The following is a 17,194-nucleotide window of genomic DNA, read 5'->3' as shown; positions in this document are numbered from 1 at the left end:
CCGACTTGTAGACTGATGGGACTCGTCAGCTGGGTGAAGTGCGGGAAACCTAGGGACCGCCATCTTAGCTTGGTTCAAACCAATTGTACACTTAGGGAAAGGTTCGTGTTCTCGCTCTCATCAGTTCTTAAATGTACTAAAATAAAACGCGCTCAATTATTACAAGTCGCTTTATTATGCTTTCCGTCGAGAACTCCTTCCATTTTGCGCCCTAGTCCGGAAACGAACCCCAAGGCTGCAATAGAATATCCCAGCATGGCCGCACTCAGCGCGACTCCGCTAGGGGCGGAGTCTGAAGTGGTCCCGTCCGCCTCCTGGCAGGAGCGGGTTTCCGCTTCCGGCAGCGGAGGCTGCAGCCTCGCTCTGGTCCCTGCGGCTGGCGGCCGAGCTGTGTGTCTCCTCCTCCGCCGCCGCCATATTGTCTGTGTGAGGAGCGGGGAGAGCGGCCGCTGCCGCTGCTGCTTCCACCACAGGTACCGTGGGAGCCGCCAGGCGAGGTCGTTGGGGGTTGAGGGGTGGCCCAGGATAAGGTAGCCGGGCGCGGCCCTCCCCTGTGCTTCCATCAGACTCTGAGCGGCCCGCCGCTTTCCCCTGCCCCCCCTCTACACACACACTAGCCGAGGCCCCTGCAGCCCATCGGGGAGGCCCGGGGCCACCCCCCAACCCGAGGCAGGTAGCGAAGCTTAGGGGCAGGAGCTGATGAGAGGGTGGGAACTGGCTCGAGAGTCCAGCTTATTAGGCTAGGGGAGAGGGCTGCACTGGGGCGGGGACAAGGGGGCAACTTGGAGGAGGGGGTCGCCAGAGGGGGAAGGGAGCTTGAGGGGTGGGGCCGCAGGGGGATGCTGGGGGCCGGTGCCTAGGGGAGTGGTGCCTGCTGGGTAGGGTGGGGTGAACCCTCTCGCGGAGCAGAGCAGCTGGAGTGGGGGGCATTCTAAGGGTCCCTGTGGGCGACGCTGGACTTCCCACCTGCAGACTGGGGTGCAAGGTGGAGGGAACCCCGGGCGAGGTCGCTGAGGAGAAAGGCGGAGGGGACCGCGAAGTAGGGCAGAACGAGTTGGAGTTAAGGGTTAGTTGGGATCCTGTGTGGAAGAAGAGAGATTTGTAGAATTAAAGGTTGGCTAAGAGTGTACATATTAGTTTGTGACCTTTTGAAAGAGTAGGACTTTTCGTTTTTGGTTTTTTTGCAGCGTTGGAACATTTCAAGCCTAGGCAGGTGATGGGTGGAGCTTCGGTAGTTTGTTTTTGGAAAGCAAAGTCAGGGTCAGAAGAAGTTGCTTCTTGGCTATTGCTATTGTGGGAAGGAAACAGGAGGTGGCAAATTAATTTGAAAATACTTGATTACCTTTCAACTGCTGAATTCTATGTGAAGGGTGTGAGGGGAGATGAAATGAAGTGAAAAGAAAGCTAGAAAGGGAAAATTATTTCCTAAGAGTTGGGAGACCTTATTCCATCTAAGGGGTGGCCCAGTGGTAAAGAATGAGACTGCCTGAGTTCTCATATATCAGTTCTACTACTACAGTAGTTGTGTGACCTAACCTCTGTAAACCTCAGTTTTCCTGTCTGTAAAATGGGGGGTGATAATGTGCCCTAGATCATAAGTTTATGTTGCGTATATGAGATAATTTGTGTCAAGTGCTTACCAGTGCCTGGCAGGTAGTAAGTGCTCAATAAATCTTACCTGTCACTATAATTAAAAGGGACTAGCTGGTATATTTGAGGTTCTTTTGTTTTTATGGTCAAGAATCTGACAGTAGGCAAGGCTTCAGAATATGATCTTGGTAGTTGTTGCAGTGTTTTGTTTTGTTGTAAGTCATTTGGCTTAATTGGCTTGGCGGACCTTGGGCGGAAAGATCGGGGCCATATCATTTTTAAAAGTTCACCTGCAGTTTTACCTGGGTAGGTTTGTTCTTCTGTGACTTTGAGAGGGTGGGAACTGGCTCGTTTCTTTTCATTTCTTTTGAAATGAGTGTATGACTTGAAGAAGGAACAAAAGGATTGGAAGTTTGCTTAGATTGATTTATTAACTGATTACAAAGTTAGGTCACTCTGGAGCAACTTTTGTTTTAAAAAAAATGCCTAGTTATATGTCTTCTCGTGCTGAATACAGGAGAGGAGAGAAGCACACATTTAAGGGGGAGCAATGGGTTACTTTCTGCATAATGGGTTAATTGCCTTGCTGTTTGGGGATGAAACAATTGGCAGCTTCTTTTCCACAATGTATTTTTAAGCTCTCCTGTCACCTAGGTGAGTCCTTGATTTTACTATCGTCTCTATCTTTGAACATACACCTTTACTTCACATATTCTTTTAGAGAAAAATTTTCTTTAGAAACCGAGTTTAAAGCCTTACACAGGGTTTGGGTTTGTAGTAGGCAGAATGACCTCCCCCCGCCACCCCTTAAAAAAGATGTCTGTACTCTAATCTCCAGAATCTTTAAATATGTTACATGGTGAAAAGGACTTTGCAGATGTAATTAGGGTTAAGAATCTTAAAATAGGAAAATTGTCCTGGATTTTGTGGGTAGGCCCAATCGAATCACATGAGCCCTTAACAGCAGAGAACTTTCTCCAGCTGGGCGTTGAGAGATAGGGCAGAAGAGAAAATCAGAGGTTCAAATCATGAGAGGAACTTCATTTGCTGTTGCTAGAGGGGCCACATGGAAAGCATGAGAAGGAATGTGGGCGGCCTCTAGTGGTAAAGACCAGCCCCAGCTGACAGCCAGCAAGGAAATGGGGACCTCAGTCCTACAACCAGGAGGAATGGAATTTGGCCAACAGCCTGAATGAGCTTCTTCCCTAGAGTTTCCAGCAAGGAATACACCTTGGATTTGGCCTTGTGAGACCCTAAGCAGAAGACATAGCCAAGCCCACCCAACTTCTGACCTGCAGAAACCGTGAAATAATAAATTTGTTGTTTTAAGCCACTACGTTTGTGGTAATTTGTTATGGCAGCAATAGAACACTAGTGTAGATTTTGGTACCAGGCATGGGGTACTGTTAACACGTTGCGTACGGATTACGAGAATCTTCGTTTTTTCTGAGCGGATTTTTATGAGGGATTTAAACCCCGCCGTACGCAACGTGTTAACTAAAAATGTGGAAGTGGCAATGGATGCCAGAAAAATTTTTCGGAGTATGACAGAAAAGGACTAGAACAGATTGTTAGTCGAAATATGGATGTTAATGACTGTTAGTGAGGGCTCAGGTGGGAGTGAGGTATTCATTGGAAACTGGAGGAAAGAAGATCCTTGTTACACAGTGACAAATAAGCTTAGAATTGTGTCCTGTGGTTATGTGGAAAAGACAACTTATAAGTGATAAACTAGGACGTGTGGTTGAGATTTCCAAGCAAAGTCTTGAAGATGTACCTGATTTGTGGGTGTGAGTCTAACTAATGGAGTGAACCCTTATAAAATTCATGTAAAGCCTACTGGATTCTTGATTTTATACTAGCAGAAACAAAACTAGCTTGGATTGAAAGAGACAATTGGGAGTTAAAGAGTGTTGTCAGACCCCCTAAATTCTACTGGCAGGAAGCAGGCTGGTAAAACTCCTCAAGTGTAAATGTTCTGCTTTTTGTTTAAAAAAAAAAAAAAAAAGAAAAGAAAAAATGACTCGGTAGAACCAAGAGCCCCTGAGAAGTAGAGCTAAAAGCCACAGGATTTTTCCCTGGCTTTGAAACGGGATGGAGTTTCCTTAGATTTTGAAACTGCTTTGGACCCATAGATCTGTTTTCCCTGTTTGGGCTGAAATGTCTGTAACTGTTGCCCTATGCCTGTGTCCCATCATTGCATGTTGGGAGCAGATAACTTTATTTATTTATTTTTTTAGGAATTGTACTCCAGGGATTGTAGCCTCATCCACACCTGATTGAGATGATGAGAGTTGGGACTTTGATGAGCTTTAGATGCGATTTTTGGACTTTGAGTTGGGAAGCCAGAGAGTGGGCTATGGAAAAGAGAATTACACCCCCATCCCCAAAGATTTCTGTACCCTAATCCCTGGAATCTGAATTAACAGTTGTGTGGTGAAGGGACTTTGCAGATAGGAAATTATCCTATTGCAGATTATCCTGCATTTTCTGAGTGGGTCCAGTCTAGTCACATGAAAGCCCAGAATTTTCTCCAGCTGGAGTCGGAGAGTGAAGCATGAGAGGGATTCAACCTACCATTACTAAAGCGGGGGCCTCATAGAAAGCATAAGAAGGAATGTGGGCAGCCCCAGCCGACAGCCAGCAAGGAATTGGGGACCTCAGTCCTACAACCCAAAGGAACTAAATCAGTCAACAATCTCAATGAGCTTGGAAGCAGATTTCTCCCATTTTCCGACAAGGAACACAGCCCTGTGGACATCTTGATTTTTGGCCTTGCGGAGATCCTAAGTAGAGAACCAATCTACCTAAGCTCACCTGACTTCTGACCTATAAAAATTAAGACAATACATTTGTATTGTTTTGTGTTTGTGGTAATTTGTTATGGCAACAATAGAAAACTAATAGAAAGGGTTTGCTGGTTTTATTTAAGAATCTTTGGCGGGTTATTTTCTAGAGAACAAAGTCAGCAAAAATTATTGTGTCAAGGGATTTGGTCCTGGAAGACTGCAGAACAATGGTGTTGAGTAGAACCTATGCCTCTTCCTTGATGTTTAAATATTGTGTTACTGTCCTTATATGAGATTTGAAGGGGTTAGATGACCAGCGTGGTAAAATGTATATTCTAGACCTACAGGCCATTTAGTAGGATTTCTATAAATAGATGATTCTTCCATGCCTATAATAAAAGTCTTAGATAAATGGCATAATTTCTTCATTAATTTTTATTGGCTGAATAAAGCAGTGAATTTATGTGACAACCTTTTAAAGACTTATTTCCAATTTTTTGAGGAGATAGAAATGGGTGATGTGTTTTATGAATTGATAAACACACATACACACAATGGTCTGTTCTTTCACACCTCCCATCCCAACCCACGGGTATTGTAAGGTCTTTTCTCCCTGTCGTTGTCATTTGAGGTGAGTCAGATTTGGGAATCATAATTACAGAATGGAGTTCTAGCTTTTAAGAAAAGCTGTTTTTGTTCTTCAACAGTATCCTATTGATTAGATTCATAAAATGTGGACTCCCAACTTTAGTGAGGGAGACTTCAGAGGGTGGAGGAAATGAGACTTTCTTTTTGAGTTAGTTACCTGATTAGAAAGATGGTTACAAAATTAGAGCGTTTCAGGGTATGAACAACGTTTGAGGTTATCTGTTTGACTTGGTGGTTTGGAATAAAGGAAATTGGGCCACATGAAGGTTAAGTGGCTCAACTAAGTATCTCATCGCTGGCCTAGAGTCCTGGTCCAGGCAGTGGAGAGTAATGGCTTTTGAACAGTGAATCCTCGGTAATGTTTTTTCTTTAGAAGGTTGATGAGATGCCATAGGAATTTCATTCCTTTAGATCAATTAGCCTATGGTAAAATTGGTGTCATTATGTGTTGTGTCACTTAAACTTGCAGAACCTATAGACGCTTTAAGTAAGCACTTATTGGCTATTCCCTGTGCACCCCTGACTTAACCTTCTTCTAGATTTTACCTTGGACAGATGATCTCTCTGCCTCAATTTCCTCATGTGGGCCATTATAAGTATTGAGATAATGCGTGTAACAGGTTTAGCCCAGTATCTAACACAATGCCCAAAATATGTTAACTGTTATAACCTTTGATAATTGTTTTGACAACTATATGGTAACTTTTGCATAAATATTGCAGTGCAAGAACAATTTGTGTACGTGCAAGTTCAGAGATTGAGAACTGATATACTTAGGCATTAGATTTGGTAAGGACTTAGCATTTTAAGGTAATGATGATTGTGATACTTGATTTAAAATGAGAAACGGGATTTGATCCTTGGTCTATCAACAATTCATTGGGTGACCTGAGCCAAGTTTGTTTCATAAGAGTATTAGTGTGTTCATACACCTAAATTTCTTTGAACTCCTAAAATGATAATTTGAAAAGTAGTGTATCGTTTAGTTGTTTCTTAATAGAGAGAAATCTAGGCCAGCTAGCTTTTCAAATGAAGGAATTCCTCTAGAATTATTAAGGAAAAGGAATTGCTGTCATTGTAACAAGGGATATATTTGCATTGGATTATAGACAATTGGCAGTTTTTCTTAAATATTTAGTATGTTCCAGGGTGGATGGATACCAGCAGACTTAGTTGTTGACCAAACATTTTTTTTCACATTATAGAAGTCAGGGATGGAATCCTTTTAAAAGTTTAAGGTGAATGAATTCACAGTATCGTGCTAGGAGTGGAATTTCACTGGTTTCTACCTATTTTGTGTTTTAGACATAAGAAACCTGCTTAGCAACAGTTGATATGGTGGGCAAACTCTTTTACATTAGTATTTTATTAGTATTTACATTAGTGATGATGGTATTTTATTGTATAAAAATATTGTTATCTGAAGTGAGGGTTTTAGGGTTAATTACCAGGGTATACTTAGAATAATCTTTTATAGTTTTATATGTGTCACATCTTAAATACCTTTATGTTGGCCACTCTTTTCTTTTTACACTTTCTGGTCTTGTGGATATTTCCGACTGGTTTTCATTAGCCAGATAACATTTTAATCTGTTGGGAAAAGTAAACACTTGAAATTTATCTGAAGTTATGGCTAATGCGTTAATGGGCATTTCTCAGTTTAGTCATATCATTAACATTCTACAAAATTTAAGAAAGCAACCCTGTTAAAAATGAATGGGTAAATTATTATCCTAAAAAATTGAATCATGTCATATGGGAAAGTACAGAATAGCCATTTTGGGCTATTGAATTTATAACCAGTCAAAAGATGTTGCTCAGTCAATGGACCCTGAATGCTTAGTACATTTCAGGTAGGTGCTGTGCTTAGGATCTCTAGATTGTCGCTGTCCTCAAGCTTAAAACCGAGGACATTTTGTAACAATGCATATATCGTTCTACAACTTAGTAGTTTTCTGAGGTGTTTTCTTATGAAAATCTCTGTTGGCTTTGTATCTCAGGTATAGTTTCTGAAACAGCTACAGAAAATTCCATTTTAATAGAATTCTTTAACTGACATTGCTGGCGGGGATAGTTGGAAAGAATTCCAACCTTTGAGTCAGACAGACCAAGTTTGAGAACAGTTAACCTTTCTTAAGCCTAGGTTTTGTCATCTTGACAACTTATTTGTTCATCTCCGTTTCTTCATCTGTAAAATGGGGTTTTGTTGTACTGACCTCAGTGTTCTTTTGAAGATTAATAACAAAACAGCAGATAATGTTATCTAGGGTTGCTGTGAGGATTAAAGGAGATGATTTATGAAATGCTGGGTGCCTGGCTAATAGGAGTTTCTTCCCTTTGCTGTCAGTGAAGACGGTGGTCATTGTCACTGCTGCTACTCTTTGTTCTTTATTTTCATTTTCTGCTGCCAGGAGTTCTTATTAATAAAGCCTTTGACTGGTACTTTCTGTTTCTTGTATGGCCTACGGGGTGGGTGAGGTGCTGAATTGCTGCTGTTTAGGGATGGGTCAATATGTAATTCAAGCCCTGTGTAGATTGCCTCAGTTACTCAAGCACAGTGCAGATTGCCAGAGTGCGTATCTAATCTTGGTGAATACAGGGTTGTCTTGCTTCTAGGTAGAGAAGTGAATCTTCCCATCCCAGACTTGGGGAGAGTTCAGGGTGTGCTCACCTACAGACTTGTGAACCTGGATCAGAGATCTTATTTCCCAATTGTCCTTTGGTCATAGTTTAGGAATTACTTGTGTATTGTGTGTTAGGGATATGTTTCAGGAACTTTTTCCTGCATTAACATCTTTATGTCCTCTCCTTAGGTGATGCACTAAATTGCTTTCTTGTTTGCTCTGTATTCTTAAATTATAGACTCCATAGGTCTAGAGCAAGAACCTGTCTTTATCAGTATTTTAAACTAGTTAAGTGTTCTGAGTATTTATGACTATATAGGATGAATACAAATAGCCATCTAGGAATTTTCCATCTTTTAAAATCTTGTTTTCATACCGTGTGGCCTGGTGGTCAGCCCATTCAAATAAGAGAATAGTGAAGACTGGATTATTGAAACTCACATCCCCCACCCCTCACCTTGCCTCCAAATTTAAAGCAATCCATTTCATTGTACTATTTATGATAGGCTGTTATTGAATCAGTGTGCAGAATTAGGGAAATAGGGTTGAATTAGTGAAAATAACCTATTTAGGTCTTATTAGGTTCAGGTCCTATTTAGGTCTTGAATCCTAAACAGACTTGGGTTCAGATCTGGCTTCTGTAATGTAGTAATCCTGTGCTTTGGGCAGGTCATTTAGCCTCTGGTCCTGTTTATTTCTAAAATGGGAGTGTATATCTCATACCATGCTTGGCTTATAAAAGTCATTCAAATGATAGCAATAATTATTACATACATCATAAATGCTGGAGTATACTTAGATTACTCTAGGTTTCAAATGAAGTTTTTTATCTTTTGGTTCCGGAGGATTGTGGCCAGTGGAATAAATATTCAGATTGTGACTTTATTTTGCTTGTGTTGCCTTGTAAAAAGATATACAGATGATGATGTCTTTGCCCATCATTTATTGTATTCTGTATTATTGGGGACAATACTGGACTGTATTAATTCAAATCCAACTGCTTGGGTTTTCTTATAGTACTTCCCTTTATTGGAAGACCTATCACTGTTGCAGTGTTATTTATGTAACATTGGCACTCTGATTCCTTTTCTAATTTAAAGGTAGAGAAATAAAATTCACACAGAGGACCCAAATGCTAATGTCTCTTGTTATTCCATACTTGCTGGTTTGTTTTATGAAAATGCTTGAGTGTATTGCCTTTTAAAGCAAGAATGTTGTAAATTTTGCAGTTGGGAATAAAAACAAAATGCCCAGTGTGATACGATAGGATTATAATGTCTTAAATAATCCGGTAAGTTTACCTAAGCAGTAACTTAATGAGTTATTAAGTCTTATTGTGAATATCTATATTCTGAATTCAGCTCCTTAACAGAACCAGAAAAAACTTATACTGTTGGCCTTGAACAGTTTTCTTGCTTACTCCGTGTGTGCGTGGAATCTTGGGATTTGAAGGTCAGAATGGGTTAGGGGAGCTGTCAAGGAGCTAATTGTTAACCATTTTAACCTGTATCATTTTCCCCAATTAAAAAAACAACACTATATGGCATTAGTTTGATAGATGAGAGAGAATATTGTTGGCTCTGGTTACCATCTTAAGTTGAAACAGGAGAGGAAAAACATAACTTCATTTAATTTAATGTTGCATTCATTTTTACCACCACCTTTTAGTTTTCTTTTGGCTTATTCTTCCAAGCTACGGTTAGGAGGTTTAGTTTGTGTTTATTGTTTTTGGTGTTTTTTTTTTGTGCCAGTCACCTCCAAATAGATGATCTCCCAGAAGAAATGGTTGCTCATTAGTGATGCATCTGGACTAGAAAGCTGCAAAGATTGCATAGCTCTCAAAATAAGGGGAGTTATGAAATAGTTTTCTTAACCTACTGCATGGATTTTGACTATTTGGCTGTGATCTCTATAGGTTATTTGCACCAAAAATTTTCAACCAGTGCACTACCGTATCAGGAGGAGTTGCAGATGTGCAGGTGTGGAGGGTACAGGGCATCCAAGCCAGTGACCGTAGGTCTGAAAGTCTTGATCATTAATCCCAGTGTGCCATACAGATATTTTCTGTTTGTATTTTGACTTTTTAAAAGGCTATAAGCACTAATTTAGAAAGTTCAGTAATGGTATCTTAACAGTTTTAAGACTCAGGAGGCCACCAATCTTAAAATAATCTTGGCTTTAAATTTAGAAAAGACAAGTATCTCTCTGACCCTCCAGTGATTCTCTTTCCACATATAATTCAAGGGATATACTTAAAAATGTAAGACTCTAAATGATGTAAGTTCGGACAGTTGTGAAGAAATTTAAATTCTTATTTTTTAAGCAGTAATGTGAAACAAAAATAAAGTTCCCTTGTGTAAAACCGTTGTCCTCGCCTGACTGACTCTGAATGCCACTGTATCTTTTCTGAAGCTGACATTTTGTTAATCATTCATCAAGCTTGTGTCTCATGCTGGAACATAAATTGAAGCCTAGGATACATTGTTTTTTCCTTCAGGAGAGAATGGGATATACTTAGTTTGAGAAACTTAATTGTTTAATATTTATGTAAGTTATCCAGTTAACCTTTTAAAATGGATATTTTACAGTGTCAAAAAATGTATGTTTCCTTTTATCTAACTCAGCTGTTCTTAATTCTGCTGGGGTTTATAGATTCCTCTAAGTCTGTAATAAAAGCTACAAACCTTTTCTTCAAAAAAAGAAAAAAAGAAAGAAACCTGCAAATGCCATTTTGTGTATACTTTCAGGGAGTTCATGGACTTCTGATCTCACTGATGAACTCGCTTTTCAGTGTCATAATTTGTATTGTTCAAATAATAGTTTCCCCATTTCATTATTTGTTTAATACTGTAACACTGCCTGATTTGTCATTTGTCATAGTATTATTCTTTCAGCAAGTATTTCTGGACCACCTTCTATATGTCAGCTTCTGTGGTAGATTCCTGAGGATACACTGCTCTCTGCCCTTGGAGCTTTGTAGCTAGAGATGGATGTGGAAACAGTCCAGTGGCAGTGCTAGATGGAAGAGGCAGGCAGAAAGTGCTGTTGGAGTACAAAGAAAGGGGTCTTGACCATTAGAACTTTTCTGTAAAGCCTTGGTCAGTTCTGTATTTCTTAATTGGCAAAAGGCATATTGTGAACTGCCCCAAGGTTTTTTTTGTTTTTTGTTTTTTGGAGTTCTAATCGAACTAGTAATGGAAACTAAATCAAGGAGCAGGTAGTCTCAAATCGGGAGCTTACATGTGCTTGTGACTGCATGTGGTGATGCTGAACATTTTCTTTGTCCAAGTTTTTTCCCAGTTAGCCTTTTTAAATACGTGGTTAATTAATTATTTTACAAATTCCCATACAGAGAGCAGGGATTGCTTAACTCAAATACCCACGGATAAATGAGTTATTCGTGCTTACCTGTGTCATCTCCAGGGGGTGGGTTTTAGAGCCCATTGTTGGATAATCACAGCTCAGTAGATAGGAGTAATTTTTGTCAGTGTGAATACCAGACAGACAGACCTACCTACCTTTTCTGCTTCCTTCTTTTGAGAAACTGAAGGTTAATTTTTATTTTGTTTTTTTTAATGTTGGCAACAAAGTCACATTTTAAAATAATTTATTACAAAAAAACACATAATTCAACTTAATACCTGATTTACTTGCTAAAAACACTTATGTGAAAAACTTGTACAAGGATGTTCACAGGCGCATTATTCACAGTGGCTGAAAAGTGGAAACAACCCAAATGTCCATCAGCTGATGAACAAAATGTGGTCTATCCTTACAGTGGGTTTAGTCATAGAAAAATGAATTAACTGCGCTGCAAATAAAACTGCAACATGGATGAACCTCGGAACCATGCTAAATGAAAAAAGCCAGACACAGAAGGTCATATATTATGTGATTTCATTTATATGAAATGTCTAGGGTAGTCCAATCCATAGAGACAGAAAGCAGATTAGTGGTTGGGAGGAGGGGCAGGGAGTGTTAGGATGACTGCTGTGGGGTATCGGGTTACTTGTTTGGGCGATGGCGTATTCTGGAATCAGATAGTGGTGATGATTGCACACTGAATCTACTAAAAACCACTGAATTGTGTACTTTAAAATGGTGAATTTTGTTACATGGATTTTACCTCTATTTTAAATGGGGGGGGGCAGACTATGTGAGCCAAATAGGACATGTGCAGAGGGTGCCAAAAAAATATATATACATTTTAAGAAAGGAAAAAGTGTATAAAAATTGTAATACAGTGAATGACGCAAGCATTCATTGATTCACACCATCTTTTGAGCGAACGTCATACTACACGTTGCTACCGTAATTCAATTCAACTTTGAAAAGTAATATATAGATAACATCTCTTAAAATGGGTACATTTTTTTGGCACCCCCGGTATGTTTGCTAGAGCAGAATGAATAGGCTGTGGATCTAAACAGACTACTTTTAAATCACCACCTTTTTGTGATATTGTAGAGATTACGCAGATTTGCCTTCTGTAAAGTGGAAAAGGTATTACTGAGGTCTTGGACTTGTTTGGTTTAAAAGTGATCAATATAAATCCCAAGAAGCAGTGACTGACCCACCATATGCAGTCACAAACCTTTGTAATTGGAAGCCAGCCAGTATTTGCTATCCTTGGTTCCAGCCTATTTTTTAGTGTTGGTAAGTTTAGGACAACCCACCCTATTAGTTAATGCTTATCCATCACCTGTAGGAAGTATGGTTGTCTTCTGTGTAATCTACCTCCATGACAGTGAAGGAGGGTATTTATCCATATATTCTGCAGTTTAATTGACAGATGCAAGCTCGTTCTTAGCGGTTCCAAGGTTCTTGTCTTTCAGTAATAGAGTACTGACCTGTTTCTGTAGCTCTAGCAAGGATTGCTGGGCACTGTGCTCGTCACATATAAATCACACAGCTTCAGAAAAGCTCATGGCCTCAAAGAAACCAGTGGTTTCCCATCTCATTGGGAAGTAACAGTATGACCGTTTTCCCTCTGCTGTTCGTGATGGGTGTGATAACATTTGTGTGTGTAAGACCAGAGAGCGTCTTTAAAATCAGCTACAGATCAGCTCTCCATGATACAGCCAAACTGCTTTTCTTAATTTTGAACAGGAGATGGTTCCTATGTAAGCAAGGTTAATTTTGGCCAAACTATTGTCTGCTACTACTGTCTTGGTATTAGGTTCTTCGAACATTTATGGAACACCATGCTAGACGCTGTGATACATGCAGGGCATATACCAAGAGAAATCAGGGTCCAAGTAGGTCCTTGAATTCATAATCTACTGAGAGAAGGATATAAACAAAACACACGATAATGTAATGAGTTTGGGAGGGCTTTGGCTCCACAGAGGAAATACTTGACTCGTTTTGGAGAGGTATGGAAAGGCTTCATCGTGGATGTAAAATTTGACATTTTTGAGGGGTGAGTAGGAGTTCTCCTAGCAAGCAGTATTGGAGGGCAGTGTAAAGGCACAAAGAAGGGGTGGCGGGAGTATGTTCAACACTTATTTGCGTAACATTTCAAAAGTTTGTAGCTTTTTAAGTGTTTTGGAAGTATAAAGCTGTGCAGTAAAAACGTTAAGATAGAAAACAGGTTGTAAAGTGATACCCAGATACTGACTGAACTGGTGATAGGACTAGTCAGGGTTTTCATTTCTGGTGTCAGTGTTGGTCAGTCTTTTTCCTCTAAGAATTTCACATTTACTGGCATCAAGTTGTTTATGTTACCCTGTGTTTAGTTATCCTGTGTTTTAGGACACCACATATGATAGGATTTTTCCCCTTTTTTAAATTTTATTTTCACAGTTGACATACAGTGAAATTGATTCCTCTTTGTGTGTACAGGTCTATGAATTTTAATGCACATAGATTCCAGTAGCTGCCATCACAACCAGGACACAGAACCCTTGGTGGTCACACCCAATCTCCCAACCCCATTTTCTTGCAACCACTCTTCTGTTATCAGTTACTATACTTTTATCTTTTCAAGAATATTATAAATGTAATCAAACAATACATAATATTTTGAAACTAGCTTTCACTTAACATACTGCTTTTGAGATTCGTCCAAGTTGTATCAACGGTTAGCTCCTTTTTGTTGCTGAGTAGTATTCCATTGTATGGATGGACCACAGGTTGTTTATCCATTTAGTTAACATTCTTTGATTATGAATAAAGCTTCTGTAAATGTACGTGTATAGGCTTTCGTGAACATGAGTTATTGCTCTAGGGTAAATCCCTATGCGTGGGATTGCTGGGTCATGTGAAAAATGTAATTTTAACTTTATAAGAAAACTGCCAGACTTTTTCGGAATAGCTATACCATTTTGCATTCCCCCAGCAATGGATGAGTATTGTTGCTCATCCTCTCTAGCAACTAATATTATTAGTATTTAACTTGCAGTTTTGAAATAATTTTAGATTTACAGAAGAGTTGCAAATATGGAATCCTCATATACCCTCCATTCAGCTTCCCCTAATGTTAACGTTTCCCATAACCATGTCACTTTATTAAAACTAAGAAGTTAACATTGATAACAATACTATTAATTATGGACTTTATTTGGATCTTACCAGTTATGTTCTTTTTCTGTTCCAGGATCCAGTCCAGGACATCACATTACATTTAGTCATCATGTCTCCTTAGTCTCCTCCAGTCTGTGACAGTTTCTCAGTCTTGCCTTGATTTTTCAAGACATTGACACTTTTAGAGAAGACTGGTGAGATTTGTAGAATATCCTTCAGTTTAGGTTTGACTGGTATATTCTCATGATTAGATTGTGGTTATGGATATTTGAATACCAAGAAATGACTGTCCTTCTCATCACATCATATCAAAGGTATATGATGTCAACGCAACTTTAAAGATTAGTGGTGTTTAGATAGGGGTTTCTCCCCTGTAAAGTTACTCTACCGTCCTTTCCATACTTAACTCAGAAGGGCTTTCCTAAGTCCAAACCACCTTCCAGGGGAGGAACACAGCCCCACCTCCTCAAGGGAGGCATAGCAGATCGTTTTGGGGTATATGTTAAAACCACGGTAGTCATTAGTGTTCCGGAGGGGATACTTAGAGGCTGTGCAAATGTCCTGTTTCTCCTAAAAGTTTTACTCAAAAATTGCAGCATATGTCAGTAGATCTCGCCTGCAGCAATTACTCTGCTGGGCTAATGGTGATTTCCTACTTCTTTCCTTCTACATGTATAAGTTGGAATTCTTATTAAGGAAGATTTAACAATTTTATTTAGTCTATATAGTATGGACTCGTGGATATTTTATTCTTTGGGATTACAATCTAATACTATGATTGTTTTATTATTCACATTGCTCAAGCTTTGGCAGTTGGAGCTCTTTTCATGTTGGCTCCCGTGCCTCTTCTACTGCAGGATTTGCCAGGCTGTCTTGTATTTTTCCTGCCTCATCTTTAGAAGCAGCCATTTCTCCAGAGAGCCCTTGTTCCTTTTATCGGAGAGAGGTATTGAGAAACCAAGATTGGGGCAGTAGTTATTCCCATTGCTACTTACTGATACTGCTTCTAAGTGCTCTCAGTGGACAGACTAGGAATTTGCACCCAGTAATGTCCACTCTTCGTGATGTACAGTTCTATGGGTTTTTGCAATGCTTACAGTAATAAATTTTCCTCTACAGTATTACACAGAACAGTTTTATTGTCCATGGGGCAATCACCCATCTTATCTCTGTCTTTATGGTTTTGCCTTTTCCAGAATGTCATATAAGTGGTGAAAATTCAATACGTAGATTTTAGGATCTGGCTTTTTCATTTAAAGTATATTTAAAATTCATCCATGCTGTTGTACAAATCAAAGTTTGTTTTCCATTGTGTGATTGTACCACTGTTTGTATATCCATTTACCTGCTGGAGATCTTGGTTGTTTCCATTTTCTTGCAATTATGAATAAAACTGTGATCAAAATTCTAATGCTGGTTTTTGTGTGAACATAGGTTTAAGTTCACTTGAGTAAATACCTAGGAGTGGGTATGCTGGGTTGTATGGTTAAGTGTGTGTTTAGTTTTATAAGAAACTGCCAAACTGTTTTCTAAGGTGGCTATATGAGTTGTGATAAAAAAATATATGGTGAATGTTTAAATTTTTTAAAAATTTATTATAGTAAAAGACACATTGACATTAATCCCTCTCAAAATACCCGTGTTTCAAACACACTTATCCCATCATTCTTGCCACTTTCTGAAGCAGTTCTGGAAGTCCTCTTTCGTGAGTGTCTTTAGTTGCGCTGTCGTGGCTGCCTCCATGTCTTGAATCACTTTGACTTTGGGGAAGAGCCAGAAGTCGCCCGGTGCCAGATCCAGTGAATAAGGTGGATGAGGACACATCATAATGTTTTTATTTGACAGCAATTGCTGTACCAGAAGCGATGTGTGACAGAGTGTTGTCATGATGGAGGATGAAACCGTTTGCCCATTTCATGTTAATACATTGTTCATGATCCATGATTTACGGCATACTTTAAAACACCTTCTCTCAACCATAGCTCACACCCAACTGACTGAACAAGTAGAAACTTGTCACACACTGTGACAAAGGCGCGCACCCACTCCTGTATCTTCTGTGAAATGTCATCAGATCTTTTGCTCATTGTTTAATTGGGGTTTTTTTGTTTGTTTAATTGTTTTTGTTTTTTTGTGTTTTCTTAATAAATTCTATTGGGGAATATCGGGGGACAATGTGTTTCTCCAGGGCCCATCAGTCCAGTTGCGGTTTTCAATCTTTAGTTGCAGGGAGCGCAACTCACCGTCCCATGCGGGAATTGAACCAGCAACCTTGTTGAGAGCTTGCTGTCTAACCATCTGAGCCATCCGGCCGCCCCTAATTGGGTGTTTCGTTGTTGTTGAATTCTTTATATATTATAGGTTTAACTCCTTTTTTATATCAGGTGTGTGAGGTTTAAGTTGAAGTTCATGATTTTGGATATGGATGTCCAAATTTTCCAAAACCATTTAAAGAAAAGATTATCCTTTCCTCATTAAACCGTCTTTGTATCTTTGTCAAAAATCAATTAGCCATATTTGTGTGGGTCTATTTCTGTACTCTCCATTCTGTTTCATTGATCTGTTATCCCTTTGCCAATATCACATTATTTTAATAACTGTAGCTTTGTAATAAGTCTTAAAATTGGATAGTGTGATTCCTCCAGCTTTATTTTTCTTTTTCAAAATTGTGGTTATTCTGGTTCAGTTGCGTTTCTTTTTTCCAGTCTGGCAGTCTTTGTCTTTTATCTAGATAATTTCATTTATATTTAGTATAATTAGCCATATTTCTGTTTTAACTTTCTGTCTTATGTTGAGTTTTTTTTCTTATCTTTTCCTACTATTCTTTTGGATTCTTCTTATTCCATTTCTCTTCCCCCCCCCCCCCCTTTCCTTTCTGGTTTGGAAATACATGGTAATTTTGTTCATGGTATTATGATGGTAAGTAAATACCATCATAGATGTTATAACTTGGAGCCCAAACATATCAAAGTCTAGTATTAATCAGTAGTCAATGTTTATTTGAACTTTTCTATAAAT

At 39.3% G+C, this 17,194-nt stretch overlaps 1 protein-coding gene across 1 annotated transcript in view; it reads left to right on the top strand.

Annotated features, from left to right (window-relative positions):
• Positions 1 to 329: 329 nt before the first annotated feature.
• The window catches only part of CSNK2A1 (casein kinase 2 alpha 1), a 46,779-nt gene continuing 29,914 nt past the window's right edge, over positions 330 to 17,194 (top strand). Inside the window, exon 1 of the mRNA XM_019755194.3 lies at positions 330 to 473. The gene's annotated coding sequence lies outside the window, so the exon portion shown is untranslated. The remainder of the gene's footprint in view (positions 474 to 17,194) is intronic.

The sequence above is a fragment of the Rhinolophus sinicus genome, chromosome 13, assembly GCF_057876585.1.
Source record: "Rhinolophus sinicus isolate RSI-liver-muscle chromosome 13, RSI-T2T, whole genome shotgun sequence".
Taxonomy (NCBI): Eukaryota; Metazoa; Chordata; class Mammalia; order Chiroptera; family Rhinolophidae; genus Rhinolophus; species Rhinolophus sinicus.
Note: the sequence above shows the minus strand (reverse complement) of the source record. Positions and strands in the feature narration are given on the sequence as shown.